Source organism: Lichenostomus cassidix, chromosome 1Aa (genome assembly GCF_008360975.1).
Source record: "Lichenostomus cassidix isolate B80296 chromosome 1Aa, HeHo_3.0, whole genome shotgun sequence".
NCBI classification, from domain to species: domain Eukaryota; kingdom Metazoa; phylum Chordata; class Aves; order Passeriformes; family Meliphagidae; genus Lichenostomus; species Lichenostomus cassidix.
In genome coordinates, this window is record NC_139480.1 from 28,270,494 (window position 1) to 28,297,912 (window position 27,419).

Below are 27,419 nucleotides of genomic sequence, written 5' to 3' on the forward strand. Positions count from 1 at the left end.
GACAAGGAATACAGAACTGTTTCCACTTCCCACTTACTAGTGGAAGAAAAATCATGCACCAGGTACGTTTTTTTTATTTCTTGCATAAAACTGGGGTGCGAGGAAAGAGGGACAGAGAAGTATACTGTGATGCAGTTAGGAAATCACTCTAGCAAAAAAAAGCAATAGCGTTCACTGTTGTTGATGGATATGGATACTCAGTTTGGCAGCTTCTGTCACGCATCATCTATATCCAAATAATTCTTAAATATAAAGTCACCATGAATATCATTGAGAAGCTGAATTCCTTCCAAGACAGTCTTAGCAGCAGATGACCTGTTTTGCCATTTCCCTTTAGAAAGTGGCAGATACCTGATTTGCAATAATGTGCCACTCACTGACACCTAAGCTGGTATTTCCAATTCTTACGGCATTGCAAGAACTTTTATTGGTCAAACAGTCCCTTTTCAAGAACTGACTCCTGCCAATAACTCAGGAAAAAAAGGAGTCAGTAGGTGAAACATCTTTGCCAATATTTCATTAGGCAGCCCAACCTCAACCGCATACCACAGGAAGCAGATTTGAAACATAATTTAGGCAAAGAGATGGGTTCAGCTCTGGCAGTCTGGGCACTTGAGCAGAGTGCATCCCTGCCTTGTTCTCACAATACCCAACACTCACAAGCACACCAAGTAACTGAGTAATTGCTTCATATTGGTTGTTCAAAACCTTCTCTGCACAAGATCAAAAATTAACTTCTCCAACTTCTCTTGAAAGACAAGGAAACAACCCAAAATCTGAATGCATGATGACATATCAACTTTTCTGCATGTTTGGAACAGTAAGGCTACATACTACTTCCACACTGAAAAAAGCCGCGCTGGGCAACGTCAGGATCTTAAGTACAGCAAAGGTACATAAGGAGTGTAGGAATGTTGCCTAATTCCTAAAGAAGACAAGGCCCTGGTAAGAGAGAGACAAGGCTGCTTTTCTGCAGCCACTCATCCTGCCTGGGCCTCCTCTGACACATCCATTTCAGAAAGCATGCACACCAGCTCCAACAAGAGGAAACCACAGACCCACAGGTCCAGTTTCCAGTCATACAGGGTAGGTTGAAAGTTTGGCTGACAGAGAATAAAAGAAAAATACATCTTACCTCCAACTGTAAAATGCAACTTTACAATCAGGGTTCTCCCCAGAGAAGGTGAAATGTTCAAAGCAAGGTCCACAAACCTCAATGAACTGAGATTAGGACAGCTCAAAGGACATCATTCACATTAAAGAAAAACGCTCCCATAGAGCTAATGTAAAGCTGGCTATAAATTGATTGACAGTACACCACATATCAATACAGCTGCATCACAAATACTGTGGGGTTGCTGAGAACAAGGTTTCTAATCCAGCCTACTTTAACAGCAGGCTATCTGCAAAACTATTTTAGCAATTGCTTGTTTAGGAGTTCTTCTTCCTCTCCCGCTCAAGTGTAATTTGGTTTGCATTTTAAAACTACAGGGTTCTTCCTCCCAGCCCCCCAGCCACACTCATCCTTCAAATTGATCCGTTTAAAATGATTACATCCTAAGGAGGATTCAAATGAATATAAACAACAGCTGAAAAAATAAGTGCTTTCCGAGGGATGAGTAGAAAGGTGGTCTTTCTACTCCTGCCATGACACCTACAGAACACAGCAAGGATGTGTTGTTTTGCTTTGCTTTCCTAAAGTCCATGGAACATTTTGAGGTTTCAGTTCTGTTCAAATAGGACCTCTCAAAAAAGGCTTTATAGCCTACAAGGAGGTATTTCACTGGCAGGTTGACAACTATGAATAACATAATTGAGTTATACAGCTAAATTTGATTTGAAAAGAAAAGCAATTACTGTGGTTTTTTCCACTGATGAATTAAAACGGTCATATGACAAATTCTTTAGAGGCAAAGACAAACTACACTCCTAATTACAAAGCTATGGGTACACAAAATACTGGGATATCAAACTTAGAACAAAGCTGTTGCTGAAGCCTGTATGAAGGTTACCCCCATGCTAGGATTTCCAGCTCACTGATTATATTCCCCTATGACCAGATAGAAGAGGTCATGATTTGTAAGCAAAGTTAGACAAACATCTCCTTGCCCACCCCCTGCTGTTTTACTCTGTCCTGCAGGGCAAATTGTTTTAACAACTTTTTTGTTAGAAGGCTTGTTAACAAGGCTATAGGGGATACAAGATGCATATCACATGCATCCATTCACAATGAAGGCTCAACAAGTTAAGATTAGCATGGCCGGCCCATTCACCTGCTTATTTAATCTCTGGTGCAAGATAACTACATTAGAAGAGGAAGGGTGCAATATAACAGCAATAAACAACCATAAAATAACTATTAATAATTCAAAGCCTGTTTCCAATATGTATTACACACATGATCAGGAAGTCCCATTCCCTAGCTACAGTACAAATTGCATATCTACAGTGAGCTCTGTAGCTCTCTGTGTGGGAAATCCGGATCCAGAGTTTATAAGTAGAATCTGTATCAGCACCAGCGCATAGCGACTTCTTCGGCTGTTGGTTCCTTTTGAGTAATGAACTACCCAGAGCAGTGGGGAAGGAATAGAGCCTGTCTACTTGTCCATTCAAAAGACCTCTAGATGGACCCTACAAGTAAGAACTGTTTTTGTTAGCCAGTGTACAAGGACCAACAGAGGAGTTAACTGCTCTCCTCCTCTAGCATCCTAGTGCAAAGATCAGTTTTCCAACTGGAAGTCAGACAATCCTTCTCAGAGTATTTTCTTTTGATGAACCATACTGCAAAGACAGGCTACCTGTATTTAACAAAAGGAGGAAGCCCCGTGACAAAGCATTGCCCCAGCCAACACATCTGATTTGGCTGTGTTATCCTTGGCTCTGTACAGTACTGATGGAAACTCAAGTGCACACTGTAGTGAGGCAAGACCCAAACTTCCAGCCGAGGAAGAGGTATTCTCAGGGATGCTCCCCCCCACCTCCTTAAGAGGGTGTACAGATTTAGAAAGAAGGAAATCTTGCCTTTTACAGTCTCCCATTGATTTTTTAAAATTCTATTTTAAACAGCAGCCAGACTTTACTCCAATGTACACATATACTCAGGTTTCACCCCATCACCTGTTGGCTGTCGAACAACACCCTTCTTTGTTAGGACTCACAGCCCTCATCTGAAACAAGTTTCCAGAGAAAACACTTGAAGAAAGTGTTCAATAAGTCACAAGACAGGAACAGTAAAAAAATAGAAAAGTAAAAAAATTCCGCGCCCAGCCCTGCGCACCGTGACAGCCCCGCCGAGCCGCGCGTCCTCACCTCGGAGGAGCCGGGACAGTGCCTTCCTCAGCAGGCAGAGATCCCTGAAGGACAGGTGGGGGTTTGCCCATCCTGACCGAGTTTCAGAAAGGCTATGGTGGGTCAGAGGCACCCCCAGTCCCCCGGGCCCCCACGCTCGGGAGCCGGATGCGCAAAGACACCGGCATCCATCGGCACCCTCCCGTTTACCGTGCCCCTCCGGCGGAGCTGCCGCGAGGGAGAGCGGATGTAAGTAACCGCAAATTACCTCTGTGCGGCACCGAAACAGCGGCAGGCTGCTGGCGGAGCCGGGGAGGCGGCGCAGGAGAGGCGATGCCGGCTGCAGACCCGACCCCTCGCCCCGCAGCTTCACAGCGAGCCCCGGGGCTGCACGGACCCTCACACCCGGACAGGCGCCGGCAGCTCCCTCCCGTCCCCGGCAGGTCCGGAGGAGCGGCCAGCGCCAGGCACGACCCCGCCGAGGGAAGGGGTGCGGGGGGCTCCTCCAGCCCTGTCCCTGCCGGGCGGCGCCGCCGTTTCCTTTCCCCGTCCCGCCTGCCGGGAGCGCAGCGGGAGAGATACCTGCACCGCCCCCCGTCCCCCTCCCCCGGGGCGGCAAGCCGGGGAGGGAGCAGCCTCCCGAGCGCTCCTCCCCAAACCGGACCGGCACCGGCAGCGCCTCCCGCCGACTCCCGCGGGACTCCCGGTGCAGCGCAGCGCCGTGCGCCCCTCACCGCTCCTCCGTCCGGCGGCGGGAGGAACCTCTCCCACCAGCGATCTTCGTTCAAAGTGCTGCCCAAGGGAGGGAGGGAGTGTGGGAAGAGGGAGCGTCTCCTGCCAGCGGCCCCGAGGCAGGAAGGGTCACCGGCCCGGCCGCCTGTCCACCCAGGGGACCGAGAGCCTGCAGAAGCAATAAATTCTGCGCTCAGGACACGACGGACGCACGGTTTGGCGACAGTGCTTTTGTTCGTGTTTACGCTGGAAATAGATTTCCCACCCCACCCTGGACGCGCTGCGGCCGCCCCGGGTTGACCCTGCCCGGCCCGCTCCCCGCCGCCCTGCGCAGCCGGACGGGAAGGACTCGGTTCAGGACGGGAAAACATTTGTTCTAGGTCCCTGTACGTGAATAATAAAAATACAATAAAAATAATAAACCCTATCTGAAGCCGAGGATCACAGAGAGCAGCCGTCCATCACAGCCTCCCTTAGCACATTCCAAGCGAGAAAGAGGCGTCCGAGCCCCAGCTTACGCACGGAGAAGCAGCACCGGGGCATTTTCTAAGAGACTGCCAGCCCCCGTTTTTACCACTTCCCCCACCCCCGTAGGCATAAAAAGCCCCGAGAGGCGGGTGGTTCGGCTTCAAAGGCAGGCGGACGGCTTCCCCCCGGCACCGCCAATGTAACCGTGAACACCGCGGTCAAATTTCCTCTTCCCTCCCGCTCTTTGTCTCCCTGGGGAAGTCATTATCAAAGGGAATTTATTCGCGCTGCATCTCGGGGTCAGAGCGGCAGCACACACAGCCCCGGCGCTGCGAGGGGCAGTGACCACCCAGCCCCCATGGCTCATCCCGGCCCCGCTCCCCGCCGAGGTGCCGCGGCTCATCTGCCCGGGCTGCCGTGCGGGACGGCGACGAGGCACTTCTCAGACACTTATCGCTTCCCCCAGGAACCGAATTTGCATGGATTTAAATTCACTTCTCTGAATTTGAATGGCTTTGCCCGCAGGGCTCTGGAGGAAGCCGGCCCTGACGGGTACAGGCGCGGGCTGAGGCGCTCAGAGCAGCGTCCCTGTCCCCAGCCCTGTCGCCCCGTCCCCGACCCTCGGCTGGGCACACGCGAGCCTCACGGCGGGCCGGGAGAAGCCTGCAGAGCTCCTCCCGTGGGCCGATTCCCCATGGCTAGGAGCAGGCAGCCGGACCGGCCGGCCGAGGGAGCAGCAGCAGTGCCGGGCTATCTGCTCTCCAGAGGCACAGCCCGTCGGGCTAATGACGCTACACGCAGGAGATCCCCACCGCCAAGCGACGAGCTGTGCCCAGAGACACGACCATTCCACCTGCAAGCCTGGGTACATGCAGAACCCGCGCGGGTCCAGCCACAGGGAATCAAAGCCGCAGTCTGTGCCTCCTGCGGCAGGAAAAAAACCTGCTGAAACTCCAGCGAACTAACCAGCTCCCATCCTTCCACACCCCATTTCACTTCCATAAGCAGTTTCGCTGGTTGTACTACATCCATTCTTAAACAGCTTAGTTGTTTTGAGGTCAAAATTGGCGTATCACTTGGACGAACTAGAGATTTTGTCAGAGCTTTTGTCAGTGCTGGCTTTACCAGATCCAGACTGTTCCTATTCTGTTTGTTGGACTGAGCAGACCCCATCTGGCGGCCAGCTGAACATCTGCCAGCTCCATTCATCATTAATCAAAAATGGAAATGTCAGGAATAATGTTTATTCTGCCGCACTACATGACTGAATAAATACCAACAATTTGCATATATTGTCTACTCCTTTTCCAGAAGTGCCTGACATTTTCTCAGCAGCTCTCCACACCGAGGGCTCAACACCTCTGCACAGAACATTGGAAAAATGAGAATCTCCTTTGGGAACTTCTGCAGCAAAACCAGCTTGGCGGCTGCAGATAAGTTTGTGAAGTTTCATGACCAAGAGTCTAGTTAAACCAAATAAGACACATTCACTTTCCTAGAAAGTCAAGCTGTCCCTCATTTGCTAACACTTTCCTTGACACTGACAGAGTGTCAGAGTGTGTACAGAGATAGTTGGCTACATGGCTCCTTTTTTCCCCCAGACTTTTGTGACTTGAGCACAGAAACCACTACATTGTTCTGAACAATGCATTTATAGATTATCAGGCCAAAACCAACCATTGTGATCTTCTAGTCTGAACTAATATGGTTTTAAAATTTTTTCTACATTTCCTGTCTGCATGAGCAAAACATTTTTCTTGATTTAAAAGTACCAGTGATGAAAAACCCATTAAACTTCTGTTAAATGCATCTGCAGGCCCTGTTAAATTATTTCAATTAGTCCATTATTTTACACTACTTTTTTTTAAATCTTCTTTATTTTTTTAAATCTCAGATTGCTGTGTTTCAATGCACACTCAATTCTAAGGTACCCTTGAACGTTAGGACATAAGACCCAGCTATCATAACTTCCCTTAGGCATTTGCAAGTTGTGAAAGTCGTTCCTGAAAAACCTCCTTTGATTCAACAAGAACAAATGTGTTGCTATGATTTTTTCTTTATTTTCACACAACAAATACAACAGCATACATACTGGTTATGTGAAGCATAAACTATGCTACAGAAGTTTCCTTAAAAAAAAAAAAAAAAAGATGCTAAAAAGACAGGCACAAACTGACTTGCCCTTTATGGCATGTACCACATTCTTGACTGTGTCTGGATAGAGCTGAGCCTTCAAACAACAAAATGCTTCAAGGGACCTGTAATGGATATGGAACCTTTACCCTAAGGTATTAGCACAAATTTAGTCTAGGTAACAACTTTTTTGCACTACTGACCAGGCCAGGGATATTCTCTGGCCTGTAAGAAATTTGCCGAGCTGTCAGTGTGTTTTCCCAGTTCCAAATTATCCAGATCAGGGAAGTTCCCTTGAGATAACACTGGTAATTGCTACCTTTGTTGGCAGTCACAGAAGAGAGACCAAGCAGCAGAAAACAAATTAACCTCTTGTGCTTCAGAGGCAGCTTCTCCAGGTAGGACAGAGGCACAACACCCACCTCCCAAGCCCGATTAGTTCTGTGGATAAACAGAGAAGCTCACCCTCCACATCATCACCCTTTAATGATCACCAGCTCCACCCCATGAGTTTTATTAAGTATCATCTCACCTGTTCATTTAAAATAAAAAGTCACAATTCAGCTATGAAAGGAGAAAGCATGCAGAAAGGTGAATGGAAGCTAGATCAACTAGACAACAACAGCAACAGCAACCAAAAAAAAAAAAAATCAGAAAAATCAGTGAGAAAACTCTTCAAAATAAGCTAGGTTTCATATTTTTAAATAAAGCAGGAAAGGTTTTCCATATATCTGACAGCCACAGAGAAGGAATTACAACTGCTCCCCAAGCAGTGGCTATGCACAAATCAAATCCATGTCTGACGTAGGCAGGTATGCCCTTCAGGAATTTTACGGACGATGACTTGACCATGTATGGTCCTGCCTGCAGGCCACAGCACAGGGAACTCTAGGATGCATTTACAGCACCAAGGTATTTTCCAACCCTCCGTGGCCCTAGGTCTGTGCCCCAAGGGAGGAAAGAGACCAGAATATGGGAAGCAGTGTCATCATGATCTGAGATGATCTACTGGAAAACCCAACCCAGTGAAAAACACTGGTCTAATTCCCTAGACCTGCTAGTGCTAGCACAAGGAAAAACCATGACTGACTCCTGTGAGGCTGGACTGTTGTGGAAATGCAAATGCCAGTCTTTCTCCCTCTCCTGGAAAAACTGGCTGTTTACACATACTTGCATAGCTGGTGTATAAGAACGGCTTGAGCTCCAGGACCACTTTAAGTATGTTTGCCTTGGTGTGTTCAGAACCCTCCATGACACCCACCTCCACCTCTGGATACTTGAATGTCTTGCCAAACCCAGTCCTAGGTTTCCTCTCTCAGGTTAAGGATATGAGTGTGGCAGTATGCCTTCGTAGATGGGAACAATTTGCACAATTTTATCACTCTATGCAATCACTAGGAGACACCCGACACACTGGATATCTCCAAAGCAAAGCTCAAACCTTGATGGACCCCCAAGGGCCACCAGGGAAAAGGCCACCATTCTGTGCCACTCCACACCTACAGCCATAGGTGAAACTCTTCCTGTTCAACACTGCTTCCTCCTGCCCCCCACAGATTGGGGAATTTGGCACCAACAGTGGATCACCATGTGCTGCTACGAGGCAAACCAGTGGTGTCACCAATGTACTGGGGCCTCTCAACTGTGCCACTGATTGGTGTCTTTCTTATTTTCTTTTCTGAGGCTGCAGAGAAAGGGTGTGGAGGCAGCATCTCGTGACTTCTCAAGGCTCCAAAGTCTGACTCTTTGCCAGTCTTTAAATAATGTTTAAAAATAACATTTAGATAACACTTAAAATACAGAGAAAAGTAGCTCCATAGATGTACAGGTAAAACACAAGAGATGATACGCAATAAAGAGAGAGACAGAGATTAAAAGGAAGTGTGCATGTGAAATGCAACAAGTTGAAAATATAAGATGACTTTTGCCCAGCAAGGGTTTCTGATTGCATGATGGTGTTTGATTTCCACTCTTCACTTTGCTGCATTCCCTGTCATCCTAACAGCCTGCCCTCTCTCTGCCTGCCTCTGTCGATGCAGAGGAGACACTGCTACAAACAACTTTAGAAAGTCAATACATCCAGTGGAAATATTAACATCAGAAAACAGATCAGGAGACAATAAAGTAGCACTAAAATAATAATAATAATAATAATAATAATAAAGCTCATTATTATTTTCACCTGCCAATGGTACATAGCGCTGCTGAGGCATCAAGCAACCAGGCATCAGGGAGGGAAACAGTGCCTACCGCTTGCTACGGAGAACTATACCAGCTACAAATGGCCTGAGGATTGGCTGGCATAAGCTGCTGTGTGTTGAGAATGCTTGACTAAGACAGGTCTATTTTATTTCCTTTCCTTAATGCTCTTGGAGTTGAAGACCAACACACCTTCTAAAACCACAATCCTACTTTGCTTCAGCAACAAAGAATTAAAATTTCATTAAAATGCCCTTCCTTGTCAGATCGGGCTAGGACTTGCTCCTGAACCAACAGGTCTGTTGCTGTTTCTGGAAACTCTTAACCCCACAGGCTCCTCTGAAGACAGTAATCTTGATTTTATCGTAATTGGCTCGGCGCAGCCCACAGTCACACAGGGCACAGGTAACCACCCAGGTGCCCACAACGCCACTGCAACCACCAGCTGGGGGGGGAGAGTGGGGCTCCCCTACCACACCAACACCCTCAGATAATCAGTGCCCTGCTCCCAGGCTGCACAAGGCACAACAAAGTGCATTGCAACAACATGTGCCTGCAATGCTTTGCCAGTAGCAGAGGCTGATGCAGGGTGGAATTGGTGCCTGGGTTTTTAATAACACCCCAGCACAAACACCATTATGCAACAGGGAAGGTGTTGCAGAGCCTGTGCTAATGCACTGTTTGCTTATTGAGGGAATTTCAGTCAAGTACTGTGCCAAAGCCTGTGTGGATGGTGAATGATGTTATCATCTCTGTGTCAAGCTCTGATCCCAGACCTTGCCTCGAAAGAACTCCTCACTATTCATCTAAATTGGTTTGAAAATTGATTCAGATTAAAAAAAGGAAATGTTATGAACTCTGTGGATTTTCTAGTGTGGTTGACATTCACACACACAGACAAACGGACGTTTAACCCAGGAGCTGGCATCCATGTAAAGAAATGAATAATTTAATAATAATAGCAAAAATAATACAGTAGTAATACTATAAACTAATAATTCAAACAAATATTTGAACTAGTATTTGAAAACAAATTTCAAACCCTTCGTGAGTGCAATTTTGTTGCATGAGTGATGCTCCAGTTACACTCAGTCTTCCTTGTAGTTGGCAATGCTTTTCAATAGCTTGAACTTAGGAAAAAACACAAGTGATTGAATTAAAGTGAAGGCAAAGTTTGACATGGAGGATTACCACTGCTCCTGCAGCATTATATGCAGAGAAAACAAAACTGAGTTTAAAGCCAAAGATGAGATAAGCAAAGGTTTGTGGTAACCTCCTCTTGCTTAAAATCTGCAGAAGGAGGGAAATCCAGCGGCCAGGGAAACAGGTACCCTGCACAGTTCTACACTGCCATTTTCCACAATCTATATGCACAGCACACTAAAAATACAGGGGAGAGGACAATGCTTAGATTAACTATTAGTTTATTTTACCAAATTAATCTCATAGGTCAACCTCAAGGCACGCAGTGATGCAAGAAGGATGCAAAAATGTCAGGTGGATAACGAGATGCATCACACTTTATTAGCTTTCCTTAGTACAGCAGCTGCAAGAGACACTACCTGACTGATGAGCTGCCAAGACTGAAGACCATGAAGCTCTACCAAAAGGCATCACCAAAACATGATATGTATTTCAGTATTTTGCAGAGAAAGATCAATGGCTAAATAATTGTCTGAGCCAGGTAAGCCTGGGAACAGCCCTTTCACTTCTTGCTCAGCAAACAAAAAAATCCAGTCTCAAAGTTGGCAGGCTTCTGCCTCAGAGATTTGCTGCTCTTCTATCCAGTCAGCTCATGCTCTCTGCCAATATTGTTACTGTATTTTGATTTGTATAAGGTTTCTTTTTCTCTATGCTTAAGAAGGCTTGTCGTAGGCTAGGCTGCATCCAAATGGCACCCTGAGTCCAGAACTAACACACAGATTTGCAATTTGTTCCATGCTTTATTGCTGCCTTAAACAGAAATGGTACTTGTATCTCCCCCTTCTTACTCTCTCCAACCCCGAAATTTAAAAGGAAATGGAAGAAAAAAAAAAAAAAGATGAATAAGAAAAAGTCATCCACCTAACTGAAGTTCCTTCAATGAGAGCCATGAAAGTTTCCCCCTCACTCCGATATCTTTCTTAAATGCACTGTAAAACTCTATATGCTGGCATTTTGCTAAAAAAATTCCCAATGTCTTGTTTCCCAATGGAAGTGCTGTAATGCAACCCATTACTCCAAAATGGGCAACAAACCAGTCCCCATTTACATACCTGGGCAATAAAAATTAGTGTTAAGGGGGTTTTGCCTTTAGGACAAACTTCACCTCCCTAACATGAATATAACCCTGTATGACCAAATAAGATGTGGGGTAAAAACATGCATGATTGAAGTTTGAAGTTTGCTGTTTGCTTTCCTAGGAGGGGGACAATGGAACTATTAAGCACATTTTTTGGGAAACCCAAAGAGCCTTAATGCTTAACAGAGTGACGAATGCTGATCTGGAGGTTACATAGTGTTTTTCTCCCCCTCCTTTTGCTTCTTTCTTTTTTTAGTTTTCTTTCTTTTTTTTTTTCCTCTTAGCACGATTAGTTTTTCTCCACCTGGTTTAGCTCCCAGAACTGGTTTATTACAGGATGAGTTGAGCCCAATTATCCGTATTAGGAATGGAATGGGAGGAAAGCCAAGAGGGATGGTCCCACTCCTGGTCAGTACCTCAGTGTTGTAACTACACTGACACATCCAAACCACATCAAAAGGCAGTCAGGAAGATGGCTTCAAGAGCAATTCTCCCAGCTGCATGCCAAATACCCTTGTGATTATGGACACTCAGGTGTGAACTGAGGAGAAAGATTAGGCAAGAAGTGCTAGACCAGTAAAAACCTCAGACCTAGTAGAGTCACTATCCACAGGCATTTGAAAGGATAAGGAATTGGCTGGACAGTGGCACACAAAGAGCTGCAACAGCTTGATATAACCCAGCCCTGGGAGTTTTAAAGGCCAGGTTGGATGGGGCTTTCAGCAACTTGGTCTAGTGGAAGGTGTCCCTGTCCATGGCAGGGGGCCTAGAACTAGGTGATCTTTAAGGTTCCTTCCAACCCAAACCATTCTATGATTCTATGATGATACTATGAAATAGTATTCCATTCACCACACAGCTAAATGCTTATGCTTGGGTGGTTGGAAATGTAAAAGTGCTCCTTTCTCTCTCTTCATCTCCACTGCACTTGAATTTAAAGGCCAAGTGGGCAGGCAGTGTCTGTTCCAGATGCAAGTTATGTCTGTTTGTTCAGGAGGATAATACTGAAGATTGTAGTTAAACAAATATTCAAATATTAAACCAGTTAATTATGTTCCTTAGCTAGCAGTCGTTATCCTTTCCACACCAATTGGCAAGATAATTAATTGTAACTACAACAGGGAAAATCAGTTTAAATCGCCTAAATATCAAGCTTCATATCATCAACATGACACTACTATAGAAAATTCTGGAGCTTCCAAGACATATGTATTTCCTTAACTGTGTTTACAGAAATGTTTGTAGACTCTTAAGAATATATAAGGGTATTTTAAGAGCAAAATATTTTCTGTTTATTTATGGTACTGAAAATCCTTATATATGAAGCAAACAGTACAAATGAAATTGTTTTAAGACACTGAACTGGTACCCTTGACATGAGTAACCTTTGTACAAGCATCCATTGATGCCTAAGCCCTCATGGCACTGTCAGCTGCTGAAACAGCAACTGGTTGACAATCCCTGACACCTGATACTCAGCTGGCAGTCACCAAGCTTTAAGCTGCACCCACCTGGGCTTGCCAGCATGTCCTGGTTTTTCTCAGCAGCTTGCTCAGGAGGATGGATGGATTCCTTCAGATGCATAGCCTTGAAAAAATAATGCCTAGCTTTGAAAGAGTACCAGAATTTAATGGAAGTGAGTAAGTGCTAATCCAATATTAGCATTTATAGCCGGTGCATGCTTCAAGAGTTGACAACTTTTGCCCCAGTTTTTAGAATATATTTATATTCAGCCACTATAAAGTGAACCATTTTAGCATTGCTACCAGTTCCAACATCTGAGGCTGAGCTAATCTACTCAAGTACAAAGATAGTTCAATATTAATTTCTGTAATTCTGCAGTTTCTGAAAAAAGTTCAACCACTTTCAGCATAAGACAGGAGAAAAACATCCAACCCTTTCACTACGTAATATTTTATTAGTTTTTAAACAGGTTTTGAAAGCATATATTTGAGATAGCAATGTGAACTCAAATTTTGACAAACCAGATTTTTGTTAAGTAAAACCTGTGAATATCAAGAGCTGCTTGACATGACTTCAGATACGTCTGACAGATAATTTGTCAAGACATGGCATTTTTACAGGTCTGAAAAATGGCAATCATCACATATAGAGTCTATTAAACAAGTCCCGAGACTATTAATGTATGTTTAGTATTAGTTTAAATTTTCAATTATTTAGTCCCTTTATACTTGCATATTATCCTGACTTGCTTTCTTGTCTACAAAAATTATTGCTAGGACAAGATTAGCTCTCAGACAATCAGTAAGCAGAGGAAAGATGAGATTAAATGTTTCTCAACAGCTATACACACATGACTCTCCAGCTTAGTGTTATCTTTGGATTTTTGTGTTACACACATATCCCCTCCCTCCTCAGTCATCATCTACTTTCTCTTCAGTGGTACTCCTTCATAACACTTTTTTTCTGATATGCAGAACCAATGAGTCAGTGATAATTCAGAGATAAATTATATTGGTTTTGTAAATGCAATTGATTGACAGCTGGCCTGGACTTCACTTCCACCTGATAATAAGAACTTGAGTCTTCTGAAGGTACTCTGAACCTTCCACTAAGTTTTAAAGCAAGAACCACTTTTTCCAACAAAGAGCAGGGTGAAGGTTTGAGCAAGAATCACTTTTTAGGTTTGGATGATTTGCTTTCATCAGCAGATATCCCCCACACACCCCCAGACTGCTGTGTAAGCTCCATGCACAGAAAGAGAGCCTTAATGGGTAATGTGCCTAATGGGTACATCAAAGAAAAGAAAAGAAGAAAAAAGACACAAGGTTTAAAAGACCATCTGGCTAAACTAGCCACAGTTTCATTAAGAAATGGATGAACCAAGAATGGAGAATACTGACAACCAACTTGGTGCCATTGTACAGTTGGATTAAGAGTGTCCTTCCCAATCAATTCTTGGTGTGCTGGTTAGATAATACCTAAAATTTTTCAAGACTTCATTACCGTGCAAAGGTCCAGAGAGGGGCCTGCCAGTGGGAGTGAAACCCACTCTCATGAATTTTATGTAGATTGTTTGCACAACATTAGGCTACAGAAAATAAGGAATGCCCACATAAACACAGACTGCCTCTGTATTGGGACCATAGAGCCTCAAGTGTTGATCAGCTTCCGCCTGTAAATTAGAATAAGACTGGATTACTTCTTCCCTGGACATCACACTTGTAAAATTACTCTGGAAGAAATCTGCACAGTCAAAATCAGTGTGTAGAGTACATGAAGCATGTAAGTAAGTAAACTAAGAAGTACATGAGTACACTCAGCACTTCTTAGAAACACAACTAGATGACTTATTAAAATTTCAGGTAAATCAACTTCTGCTTGATAGAGTTAGACTATGTCACTATGTGACTGATTGATCCTTCAAGACATTTGGGATGACACACCTACGAGGAGAACAACAGACTTCATGAATGAGGAAAAGGAACAGTGCCAGCAAAATGGAAGAGGGCAGTTAGTACTCTACAGCTTAGATGCTAAAATAAGACCTCTGTACCTAATGACTACCTTATTACTCAGCTGCCCCTACTGCAATGGACAGGTTGCCTCCTCTTGATTTCTCTAATCTACCGAAGACAGTGGAGCTAATGGAAAAAGGTCAAAAACCTGAAGCAATATGCTGATGCTGCTAGCAGTGGATTTACAATGGAGATCCGTTACCACACAGCGAAAATGACTGAGGTAAGTTTATGAGATGCAATTATCTGTAGCTTTTTCCCATTAAGTCTTGTAACTCTCTCAATGAGAATTTAAGAGCATATGTATTTCAAGTTCTGTGTGAAGTTAATAACTTCACAAGAGACAAACAGTGGAACAAGTAATTCACATTTTGTATTATCAACAAATAAATGCTGGAGAGCAAGTTTTTGGATCCAGCTATTACCTCTAATTACACCTATCTCTATGAATAAATGAAAACTAGTTTGCATTTTTTCCCTGATCATTAGCCTCATTTACACAAGTGTTATGAGGCCAGTTTTTTATCCATTAGCGCAAATTAAGCGATATCCTGCTGAGTGCAGGACTGTTCAGACATGCTGACTGTGGAGCAGCTGCTCTCCTCCTCTGGTATTGAATGTTGATTAGCATCACATCACAGGACACACTGCAGGGCATATTGTGTGTCACACCACAGCATACATTTAATGAGAACCCAAAGCAAATCCCACCATTTAGAAAGCCAGTCTCTGCTCTGAACACCAAGGCAATAATTAAGCACATGGGCTGTCCTATGAAAGACTGAATCCCTCGAACAGTGGGTATTCATTTTGGGGCAGTGCTGACTACCAGAAGCAGAACTGTACATTTTCTTAGTTATCCTAAGCAGCAGCTACCATAACCACTGCCAAATAGCACTATCTTGTCGCATTTTCCAGGAAGATACTTATGTATTACCCTTGCAGTTCTGATCAATGAGACAGAATGAAGCTTCTGTATCATTAGACCCATACAGAACGTTCAAAGAAAGACCCAACAGCTATGAAAACAGAGTGTCCTATATAAACCCAACTCCGCAAATACAAATCAAGGTATCGCCTTCCTGTGACTACTAATACACCACCAGAATTCTTTGTCAGCTTTCCTCATCTGAAAGATGGGCTAATACCACCCTTTCCTTGCACAGACTCATTATTTATTGGAATGCTACTTTGAAAATACCGTAAAATAGTGCATCACTGTATTATCAACATTTTGCTACTTTGATGGGGTTAAATGAAGGCAAAGAAAAGCTTTTCACAATAGCGGAGAAATTAATGTCACATAGTTCAAACGCTGGTTATTTTACAAGGAAACATGTTTCACCATAAGGGGTTACAATACAAGAATGCTGAAAGCACTGCTGCCTCAACTCACCTGTAAAGGAGCATGCAGGAAGTACTGGCAACAATTAGCTTGGTTTGTTTGGAATGACTGGAACTTTGCACTTTGATTACTAAAGGTTTCATCACGCACATCTTTTATCTAGAAGATCAGTGCAGCAATAGAATCCACTTTTCCAGCTAAATAACATGTTTTGCTCTGCATGGAGTTTTCTTGCTCATGGACACTGATGTAAGCAAAACAGGGGAATCCCTCTGGGAAGAGCACACCAAGTTCAGTCCCTGGAGTTTATCTAATTACTGTCATAGGTGTACATCTGCTTTAAAGGGCAGAGCTAGAACCTTTGTGTGAGAGGTGCTAGAAGGAATCAGACATCATTAGTCAGAAATATGAAGAACCATAAAATAATCCACCCTTGTTCTGTGCTGTTCACAATACAATCCCTTTGTAGAACATCACAGCATTAATAACAAGGGTTAAAAAAAATTTACATCTTTAGCTCAGTCCATGGAAATAGCTAAGAAGGGATAGATCATCTCTCTATATCAAAAGATAAAGGAAAGAAAAAAAATCACAGGATGACTCCAAATTGCATGCCCTCTTCTTTTCTCCTTCCACAACTCAAGGGCACAAAGACATTTTTCAGATTTGTCAGAGAGAAGCCACTTCAGAGACTTAGCTTTAGATTAAAAGAGGAGTTATCTTATAAACTGAGAATAGTCTTAGGTTATGTCAGGGATCTTTATAAACTAGTTCCTGTTTTTGATGGCACCTCCCTCCCCCCCAATAAGCTCAATGAGACTCTCTGCTGGAATGTTTCAGTAAATAGAGAAGATGCTACCTCTGCAACACTATGGCAAGGCAGCAGTGCCAAATTTTTTTCTGGACAGACCCCTGATCTTAGTTCTGTCTCAGGAAGGGTACCCATCATAGCACCTCTTCAATCCAGCTCCTCTTTTTACACCTTAAATTAATGTCTCCTGTACTGCATATGCAGAATAATCTAACTGCACCTGTATCCTGTAGCTGCAGATGTTCTGGGGACTCCTGGCCCACTGTCTCCTTGGAGACAGGCAATCACCAGAAAGGAAGCCCCCGGGGAAGACTGGGTGAGCAGGTTACACTAAACACTTCTGCTGAGAGCAGTGCTGAGAGCCTTCAGCCCCCAGCCCAGGAGGCACTGGAGAGCATTCATGTCAGAGCATGGTCTGGGAGGACCAGTGAGACACAAGCCATGAGCTCTGGGTGCAGCTGCAGCCTGCACAGCCTCAAATACCCCCAGTACCCCAAATACAGGCACTTTACAGTACCTTGGCCCTCCCTTAAAGGAAAGGGCACTCCCACCATCTCAGCACTAATATATTAAAACAGGAACAGGGCATAAGTGCAAGCCCCAGACTGCAGTCATTCACATTCTTTCACTGGTGGTACACTCCATGGTGTGGTTTTGAGTAACTAGCACTACTGGGCACAGTGAGTGGGATACAGGAGAGGCCATGGACTGTTCCTACCATGTGGGCCAGGGAAGGAGTGGGTGTGGGTTTTTCCATTCTCACTCCACAGTCCTCCAGTGACACCTCAAAGAGTCTCTGAATACTTATCCCATGCTTTCATCTAGTTCCCAACACACACAACACACACTCTCAGCTCCCTGATGAGTATTTCAGACACGCTGAATGTAAAAAAAGAAAATCCACCAAAGAGCAATGTCTCTGAGAAGGGCACATGCGTGGAGCACTGCGCAGTGCAGGGAAACTGGGCAAGGGCAATGGGCTTGGGCAATTTGGCATTTGGTCTCAGGGTCAGAGGATCTGTTACTGCTAAATGAAACACTGCCCAGATAGATAACAGTCTTGGGCTTCTGAGAAGTCTTCCACTGACTTTAACAAACACAGTTAAAACATGGAATAGCAGTGCAAATACTGCCTTCCTGTGACTTTTAGGCTTACATAAGTTTCCTTAGAATAACAGAATAATTTAGATTGGAAAATATCTTTTAAATCATCAAGTCCAACCATTAACACTGCCAAGTTCACCACTAAACTGTGTCCCCCAAGTGCCGCATCTACACGTCTTTTATACACGTCCTTATAAAAATAAATTTTGGAACTATGATTTACTCCAGCCTGAATGCTGGAAGTAGTTACAAACTTAAATGCAAAACATCTATGTTATAAAATACTTTCAAAAACTCTTCCATCATTTGGAAACTTTTTGATGGAATCCAATTTTTAATAAAAACAGCTTTTAGTTATACACATTTGAGAAGCAAATGCAGAGAGACCGTTGTTACTAGACTGAAAACAAAATAAATTTTAAACTCCTTTTTTGAGTTTGTATGACTTTTTAATGCAAAATACACTTACAAATGGACTCTAGAGTAAATGCAAAAAAGCAAAGGGACCTTCAATATCCTGCACACAGACATTAATTTCAGAAGATACTGTTGTTTTCAATCAAATTTAACACTGTTAATTTTTTCTCATTATCAGCAAAACAAAAAAAAGTACATGCTGAGGATAAGGAAACAGCTTTGTTTATCTTGAAAATCATGTGCTTACCAGAACTAAAGCATGTATTTGCCATATGTCAGCCCCTGCCCCCCTTCTTTAAATTACAAATTCATTAATATAGCACAGCAGTGCTACATCATTAGCAAGGAATAAAGCACATTTTAAAGAGCAATTAAGTGGTATAAAACTACTTGGAGAGAAAGGTTTTCCACTGCAGCAGTGTCTTAGGGAGACCAAAGGGGAAACCTGACACGAAGGAATGTCAGCCTGAACTTGATTAATTTGTACTCAGAGCAACATGTCCTGTCCCCCACTGCAATGGCAGCAGCTTCCCACATCGCCTTGCCATATTCGCCTTTAGAGCTTTCTTCTGATCTGTAGGTCATCCACGAGATGGATTTGTTCAAACTGACATATTTAATAGAGTCATATCTTCCCTGTTATTGTCTCAAACTTCACAACTCAAACCATCTGTATTGGACGTGTAGCCTGCCAGAGATGGCTGCTTTGCTAAACAGATTGCACAGGCTGAATATGCAGCATCCCAGCTCAGAACATGCAAAGCTGACTCAAACACTCCCACAGATGACAGCAGCCCTTCCACAGGATCCATGCTGTGCTTTCCTGGAATGGTCACACTGGAAATATCAGCAGTTCAGGATAGGGACACAACATGACTCAGAACCAGGTCAAGTCTGAATTTTAGTTTCCTTCTCACGGCTTTTTTGTTACTTAGATTTGAGACAAAAAGTCTAATGGTTCAGTTTTATGGCTTAGAAAAAAAAGACTTGAAAAGCTTGATCCCTGTTTTAAATGAAAGCAGATTCTCACCCGCACAGAAGAAGCCCAGTGCTTAACAGTGTTTTGCTTACAAGCATTGTTATGTTGCTGAGACAAATGTTTCCGTGAGCTTTAATGTAGACGAGAGCATTTATTTCTATTGCAAAATTAAAACTGGAGTTTGTTAAATAAACTTCCTGGCTTAAAAAAAAAAAAACAAAACCAAACCAAAACCCAAAAACTGAAACAGTGGAAAAACTTTATATCTGTCCTACAAAGATCCTAAGAGTATCCTCAAAACTCCACTCCTTTCCCTGGGGAGTTAGGATGCTCAGCAAGTTTGTCTCTTAAATCAACATATGTTTGCTATTTAAGCTATACTGTCATTGCTTCTTTTCTGTTCTGTGAGACCATGGCATGGCTATCCCTTCCAAGCCTGGAAGCAGCATCTTTAACTTGTGAATATTACATTACCCCTCACCTACTAGACTAGAGAGAAAACACTTTTGCTACATAGAAAGCCTGACAGCCCTAAACACGCTACAATAAAAAGCAAGACCCGATAAAAATTCCATTACTCCTTATCTGCAGAGATTCTTCCCAGTTCAAAGGGTCAATTTCTCAGCACGGCACCAGTGCTTATCAGCTAGCTCTGCTGAGCCTTTCAATTGCAAAGAGAAGTGTTGCCTCCAACTGGCATGACAATGGCACTATTAAACAGGCACTTCAAAGATACAGATGTTGTAAATGCTTTGATTTTGCCAAGTTCTCTATGCCATCACGATCCAACAGACTTTTTCATGCAGAGGTCAGAGTCCTTACTAGGCAAATGAAAAACAGGTAATAAAGTAAGTCATGTGAAATGTAGCAAATCCATCACATGCCTCCACTCCCAAAGTAGGCTCCGTTCTTTTCCTAGAATGTTTACCTTTTCCTAGGTACAGGGAAGCCCATACCTGGCCAAGAGAGAAACAGGTCTACAGCATAAGGTTCAATGAACCTGCTGCAGCAGGTCCAGTAGGACTTGTGTATATCCCACAAACCTGCAACTCTCCTTCCCACAGGAGTAAACATGCAGACAGTAGTATTTCTGAGCCTGAGTGGGCACTTGGAAGAGCAGATCTGTTGATTAGCTGCTTGTCTGACACACCAACCTGGATTCATTTCAAGCAAGCTGTATTGGCAGGAGAGCCAGTACTCCCCTGGACGATTAAAGGGACGTGGGGTTTGTTTGTTAGCTTGCTACAAGGTGGGGAGACTGGGCACAGTCAGCATGGTCATTCTCTGATTATCACAGGATCATGTGATAGAGATCATGCCTGTCAAAGTGCATACATGGTCATCACACATCTGCCAGTTTGCATCAGCCCTGGATGCATGTACCTTTATCTAGATCTTACATGACTTGCTTCAGACCTTTCCCAGTATTTGATCTGTGACCTTCCTTCACACATAAACCATATGTTTTAAGTAAAGCTCTCCTGCCCTGAGCACAAGAAGTATGCACATCATTCATCTTTTAAAATTCCTTTTCACTCAGCACTCTCCCCACTTTCCTTGGTGCAGTAGCCCAGGGTCCCAGCCTTGTTTTTTCAGGCCAACCATCTGCCTGGGTAGAACAGCATCTTTCCCAAAGAGTGCTGCAATTTCCTTAGAACGTCTGCAGTGCAGCTCCTTCCAACTGTTAGCTTGTAACCATTGGGATACAGGTAACAAGATGTGCCAGAAAGGATTGTAACAGCAAGAAGCTTCATTTTCACATCAATGAGGACATGACAGGAAGCTTTCAACCCAAAACATTTCCTGTCTGATCAGCAGGCCACAATTTACACACAGGAGTAAACATGTGACCCACAGCAAACCAAGGTTGTCGCCTCTAAAACATGTCTGTTGAAAGCACAAACAGACCACAACAAAATTAAGTTTTAATTCTATAAATCAGTTTAAACACAGATACAGGTTAGAGTCAATCTTCACTGAAGGAATTATCCTTTTTCTAGTTACTGTACTTCCCTTCAGATGGTGAAAAAACCCTTCACCTTGATGTCCCATATCAGTTTCTGCAAGCATCATTATGAAAAACACGGGATGCAAATGAAAGCTATCATGTTATCACATCCCACTAAGATACAAAATATCAGCAGAGACCCACATACTTTTCACCTGCCCCAGCAGCAAAGTTCCAAGAGCAGTTTATGACAACATAGGACACCTCACAGGGCACAATCACAACACAGGGCAACATTGTAATTCTAATAAAACTGACCAAGACAAAATAAAACCCTATCCTCCACAGCTGACAGGTGGATGTGTGATAACTCAGAAGATATAAACAGCTTTGTCTCAGGGCTTTATTCCATCTCAGCTAATGTACATTGATGTGCCCTCTCCTTCCATGCCTGTGGCAGCAAAGTAGTACAAGTTTGTGGTTGTGACTTGCACACACATAGTCTCTCTCTTCCTTTCTTTTGTCCTTTCCCTCCCACCTCCTTTCTACCGCATTGTCTTTCAATTAGCCACAGATGTACAGCAAAACACACAGTTCTCTGATCTCTTAAATGATCTTTTATCTATGGACATTTAATACTTCCGTTATTTCTAGGAGGAGAAATCTTCTCAAAAAGAACCTGCTTTTCAGAGAAGAAGATGAAATTGGAGGAATTAAGTAGGAGATGTTCTAAATATTTATGCTAGCAATCTTTCTGCTTGTTTCTATCAAATACATTCAGAAAGGATTCTCTCAAAACTTAAAAGCAAGCAGTTGTGCCTGACTCTTCCAGGTGAGTACTGCTATGCTTACACAACCAGCATGTACAACAGTAGTCCCGTTCCTGGAGCTGACAAGTTTCTTGAGACCCCAAAACTTGAGCATCTGTCTTTGTGTCTCTTTAAACACATTGCTTTAGGTGTACACGCTGAAATAGAAAGCATTTCAACATCAAGTCACGTGTAGGACTCTGACAGAGGATGCTCTAAACCTGTGCCCAAGGAAGAGTTTTATTAGCCCAGTGGTTGCCAGGGACCATCCAGCCATTTTACTCTGTTAGCAATTAGATGCAGCATATTAATTCTCCCTTAAGAAAAAAAATCAGAAACCAGTATTACTGAAAAATCAGCTGTGGTCCTCAGGTATCTAACAACATTTAGTAGGCTTTACAGGAAGAAAAAAGCTACAGATAAGACTTCAAGGTTAGCAATGAGGCATAATTTTTTACCTATATTGCACACATTTGTTTAAAACAAGTAATTTACAGCAGATTTAATCATTATGTCATTCTGCACTGATTTTTGCAAATTTTATAGCATAAAACTACGGGACAGCAGGCCAAAAAGCATATGTAATTCTTAACTCACGGAGAAGAGTTAATTTAATGCCACTCTTCCAATGCATACATAAGCAGGGACCTGACTGACAAAACAGCTCTATCATGAAAAGCTTAGTTAAGATCTCATCAGTTAATATCTAGATGCCTTTCCTTGGCAACATTGCTTTAGCTGCTGTGCAACCTGTCATTTGGTAACATGATTTGAGGAAAAAGAAAACACTGAAATAAGGTTTTGCAACATTCAGCTTATGCTGAAACATCTCTTCATCGGACCAAGATATAGGAATACGCATTTATTAAAAAAACCACACACCTAACTTTATAGTGTAACACACAAGCAACCCAGGACAGTCCTGGGAACCAAAGCAAGATTCAGTATGCAAAGGTTTATCAAAAACTGATGGACTAGGTGTTCTGAAATAGTCATTACTGATCTAGAAGAGCTGATTAACGCTACTCTGTCTTACGCCACTCCTTTATTACCCTTTTGGGTTTGCTCATGTTGCTTATCACATTCTAAGCACACCTCCCTAAGTCCTGCTGGAGAGTTCATTTCATGGGGTTGGTAGGAAAAACAAGTTTTAAATCCTCCTTTGCAGTTCAAGAATCACAGTTGCCCACTTGTTTCATGTGAGAGTGCTTCAAGGAAGAACAGGCTAGTCCATCCAACAGTTTGGAGGGTTCAAAACTTAGATATAACTCCAAATGGAATCAGTGAAGAGAACACAGTGTTGGGCAATATGCCCTTTGCCATATGGCCACTGGGCTCCCTGCCAATCACATCTCAAGAGCCAATGCTTGAAATGGTAAGATAAAGAATTACAACTGTCTCAGACTGGACCCCTGAGCTCACACATCTGAAAAAATGTGCATGCCGACACCAAGAAACAGATTAGAAACAGAGACTTATGAGCTGGCGGAGACACAGGCTCATAAAGCCACATGATGCAGTGCAGCTGGATATTCAGCCTGGCCCAGCAATGATACAGCTGCATTTACATAGCTCTTGTGCTGTTAAAATTGGAAGTCTCTATTGCATTTCCCCACAGCTTCTGCTTCCAAGGAAGAAGAGCCAATCTGGGAATGCTGAGAACCCACATCTGGGTTCTAGAAATGCTCCAAGTGAAAGCTGACAGGATGAATCACCATTTTCCTGCCAGCTGAAAGATGGGAAGAGATTTAACAACCAACCTCCTTCCCCATTATCATCCCCCATCCTAAGAAGGAGCTGCAATAACCAGGAGCAGAAGGGGTGATTCAGGTGAACAGGAGAGCTAACACCAACAGTCTGCATCTGGAAACATATGCTCATGAAGGAAAATAAAACATCCCCAAGAAAAAAGAAAATGTTTTAAGTGCAAAGCTGTTTAAGGGTAAGTTTTAAATAGGACTTCAGCACTTGAAAGGACGCAGAAGGGATTGCTGCTTTCAGTTAAACCTCTGAATATCAGTGAAACTGTGACAGCTTAGGTACAAACAGCACTCATCTACCAAATAGCCTAAAGAGTACACTGGAGCTTTATTTTAACGACGTCCAGTGGGATAAATAAGGAGCATAGTCAGCACTGGCAATGCTGGGAAACAGCCAACACCAACGCAGCAGATTGAGCTGAGACTCAGAAATTGGGAGGAAAGTTGCTCAGGGAGGCCCATTGCCTTGGGCCAAAACACAAAGCACTGCTGTGCAGAGCAGGGAAGGGAAAGGTAACAGAAGACAACTTCCATTGAGCCACATAAATCACTGGAACCGCTTATAGGGAGGGAAAACTACTCGGATGAGAGAACTGACCATGCACTGGAGGCTGTTTGAGACTGGATCTTGGTCCACCGGGCTCCAGCAGTGCCAGGAGATCCCAGGGAAGAGGAAAGGGACAGCAGGAGCAGGCTCAGTAACAGCATCTGCCCTTCCACAGGCTGCCCTTGCAGTGGAGACACTGCTGGTGCAGAGCCACCTTTCCCCAAAGGCAGAGTTTTCAGAGAAGCAGGCCAGAAAGCCATAGTATGCCATGGTTAGAGATGATGAGCTGCTCAGTCGAGAATGCAGTCTGCTTTACATGCAGCCCAGCACCTCCCGCTCACTCCGCTGCCCAGGAATTACAGATGCCCAGCACTATGACTGGATTTTGCATCAGATTTCTTTCTGCTTAAGATCTTAATGAAGCTTCAGGTTTCAACTATTTTCTGATGGCAAAAATATCCCTGGTAGTCTGCTTGGCAAAAAGGAGGACCTGCCCCATCATCTGTCTTACGATCTGAAGTGGCACAGCACAGGCTTTGGGATTTCTCTCCCCAGGGCCACTTCAGTTTTGACAACTTCACTGCAGCATTGATCCAGGCACTCCTCTCTCTCTCTCTCTCAACAGTTTGGTTGCTATTCTCAGGACAGGACCCTGAAGGGCAGGGAGGGAAAGATCTTGAAGCAAGACAACTGGGAAGCAAAGCACACAGACCGTGAGCTACAACAAAGACAGGCTTGGCTGCAGGCTCTTGCTCTACGTACAAACAAGATACACACTCCATGTATGTATACACACACAGGCAAGACTAGAAGCAAGCAAGATGATTCCAGAGCACTTAAGGACACAGCAGTAGACAGGCTGAGACAAGTAAGTAATAGCACAATTTAAAGAGCACGCTGACAGTTAAAGATGCAAAGTAGTTTATTCTAAGAAGCACCTCCATCTATCTTATGGTAGAATAATTCATTTTGCATTTGTTTCCAGAGTAATTAATGCAAACTGACTTCAGAACTTTTTAAATTATTTGTGTGGGTACAAGAAGCATTTGACCTGAAATACGTTAACTTGAAATCCCCAACAAGCTTAACAAGCCTGAAATTGCTGGGGATTTTTTCCTTCATTTCATTCTATGGCTAGAGCCCGAATAGCTATAGCTATAGTTTGTGTAAAGCCATGGCTGCTTTTCCTAAAGCATTAGCCTAGCAGCCAGGTGACACATCTCTTCCATCCTCCTGATTTGCTGCATTCCAGCGCCCTGAGGCAGACATGGACTGCTGAAGGAGAAAGAAATCCTTTGGGAACAAGAACCATCCACAGAAGATACATTTCAACAGGGAAGAAAAAGGTTAACCTCTCTCACCACCAGTCCCAAAAGAGGCTCACTCTTGTTCTGGCAAGTGGCATGAAAATCTGGTTTGTTTCCACCACAATTCATCCAGTCACTGGAAAGCTTGGATGCAAGCACGCATCTGTGACCACATTTCACTTTACTAGGGCAAACAAATCATGGATATTCTTCTTCCCAGCAAGAGAGAGATTTCTGGAGCTCATCTTTGGAGCTTTGTCTGTGCTGCATTTCCAGTGCACAGCATTAAGCACATATGAATTAAATTGTCAAGAAAGACTACCTCCCCTACCTCTCAAAAAAACCCCTCCAGAAATTCGGCATCTCAAACCACATCCTTATTAAAAAGAATTAATAAGTACATAGTCACAAGGGTGTGTGCAAGCCACTAAACCAAAATTCCTAAACTCTAATCCTTTCCAACAATAAAACTTTCTGCTTCTGCCAAACCACTTGGTCCATCTGTTTCACTTTCTTTACTGTAGAAAGGAGAATGTGGCTTCCTCCACTTCACAAAAGCAGTCTGTGGACTTGACCTTTATAATGTCCTTTTCCAAGTAAGTTTTTCTTACTTTCAAATCATTTTCATACTAAAGCTTCAGGTCTTGTCTAACAAAAAACTCAGGTGATTGTCCAAGTATTAGTTCTTGAACCATTGCCACACACATAGGATTATTTGCTTTTTGTGGCTTTTGATGAAAAAACATCTAGAAAAATGTAGGTTTTGGCTTGGATTTTCTTGACAGTTGAGGGATGGAGAAGAGAGGATCTTCCCACATAAAATGCCTTCTTAAAAATAATAAAATCTGAAGAACCAGAAGAGTTCAGCCAATCTACTTGCAGGTTTCAACATTTAATTTAAAAAAAATCAACATTTTTGAGAATCCAGGACTTAGAGAAAGTTTATGTATGAATTTAATGTCTTGCATCACAAAGAAAAAATTGATAGATTAAATGGAGGATTTCTTTTTAGTTAGTCATTAAAGAACTAATTAACACCTTCTAAGACTTCAGTGATGTAAATTTTGAAGAAATTCCATTTGTTGTCCTGTACCTTGCAAACCTTCAAAACCACGTGCTGTGGAGAACCTGACCACCAGTCCATCAAGATCTGGATAACTAATCCAACACATATACAAGAAACAATTATTTAAAGAATATATACCACTTAAAGAATATATACCACATTTCTAGGCCTCCTACTTCAAGGTACAAAGCAAAGGTGGCTTGAAAGAACCTTCAAAAATGTCTTCTGCAGGCTACCTTTAGAGGAATTGCTCCTGTGGGTGGATATATGTAAATAAGTGTTCCCACTCCTTAGGGTTTCATATGGAAACATTTACTAAGTTACACCAGCATAAATGGCTGTAAAATCTCAGAACAAACCTTCTTCTTCAACATTAGATACTTCACCTCAGATTCTATTTGTAATTAAAATGTTCCACAGGAAATAATAACTATAGCCTTAATTAGGTAATTAAACCTGTTCTTGAAGACTTATGTAATGCAAAAGAACAATCATGCAGATGGAAAAGCTTAAACCTACTAATTACATGCATGCACAAGTTACAAGCTAAAGCTTCTTTCTTAAATCACTTATTTTAACTTTGGCAAAATTACATGTTCAACAACCAGCTGTTGCGCATCATAAGTGAAGAGCTTACTAATGCAAACCCTCTATTTCACAGTGCTGCACTAAAAGCCCCACACTAATTCTCATAGATTTAGAAGACTCAGAAGAAGTAAATCAAAGAATCACAAAAAGCTCAAGTC

General features: G+C 43.1%; 1 protein-coding gene across 5 annotated transcripts in view; it reads right to left on the bottom strand.

The window, feature by feature from the left end:
- PRICKLE1 (prickle planar cell polarity protein 1) overlaps positions 1-27,419 on the bottom strand; it is a 65,342-nt gene that overhangs the window by 11,206 nt on the left and 26,717 nt on the right. Inside the window, exon 1 of one of the 5 annotated variants that reach the window (XM_085043479.1) lies at positions 12,613-12,629. The exons of 1 other annotated variant lie outside the window; for it this stretch is intronic. The gene's annotated coding sequence lies outside the window, so the exon portion shown is untranslated. Of the gene's footprint in view, positions 1-3,309; positions 3,466-3,556; positions 3,995-4,022; positions 4,480-12,612; positions 12,630-27,419 lie in introns of those variants that run through there. 3 more of the 5 variants (XM_085043471.1, XM_085043458.1, XM_085043462.1) reach the window with 3 other exon arrangements.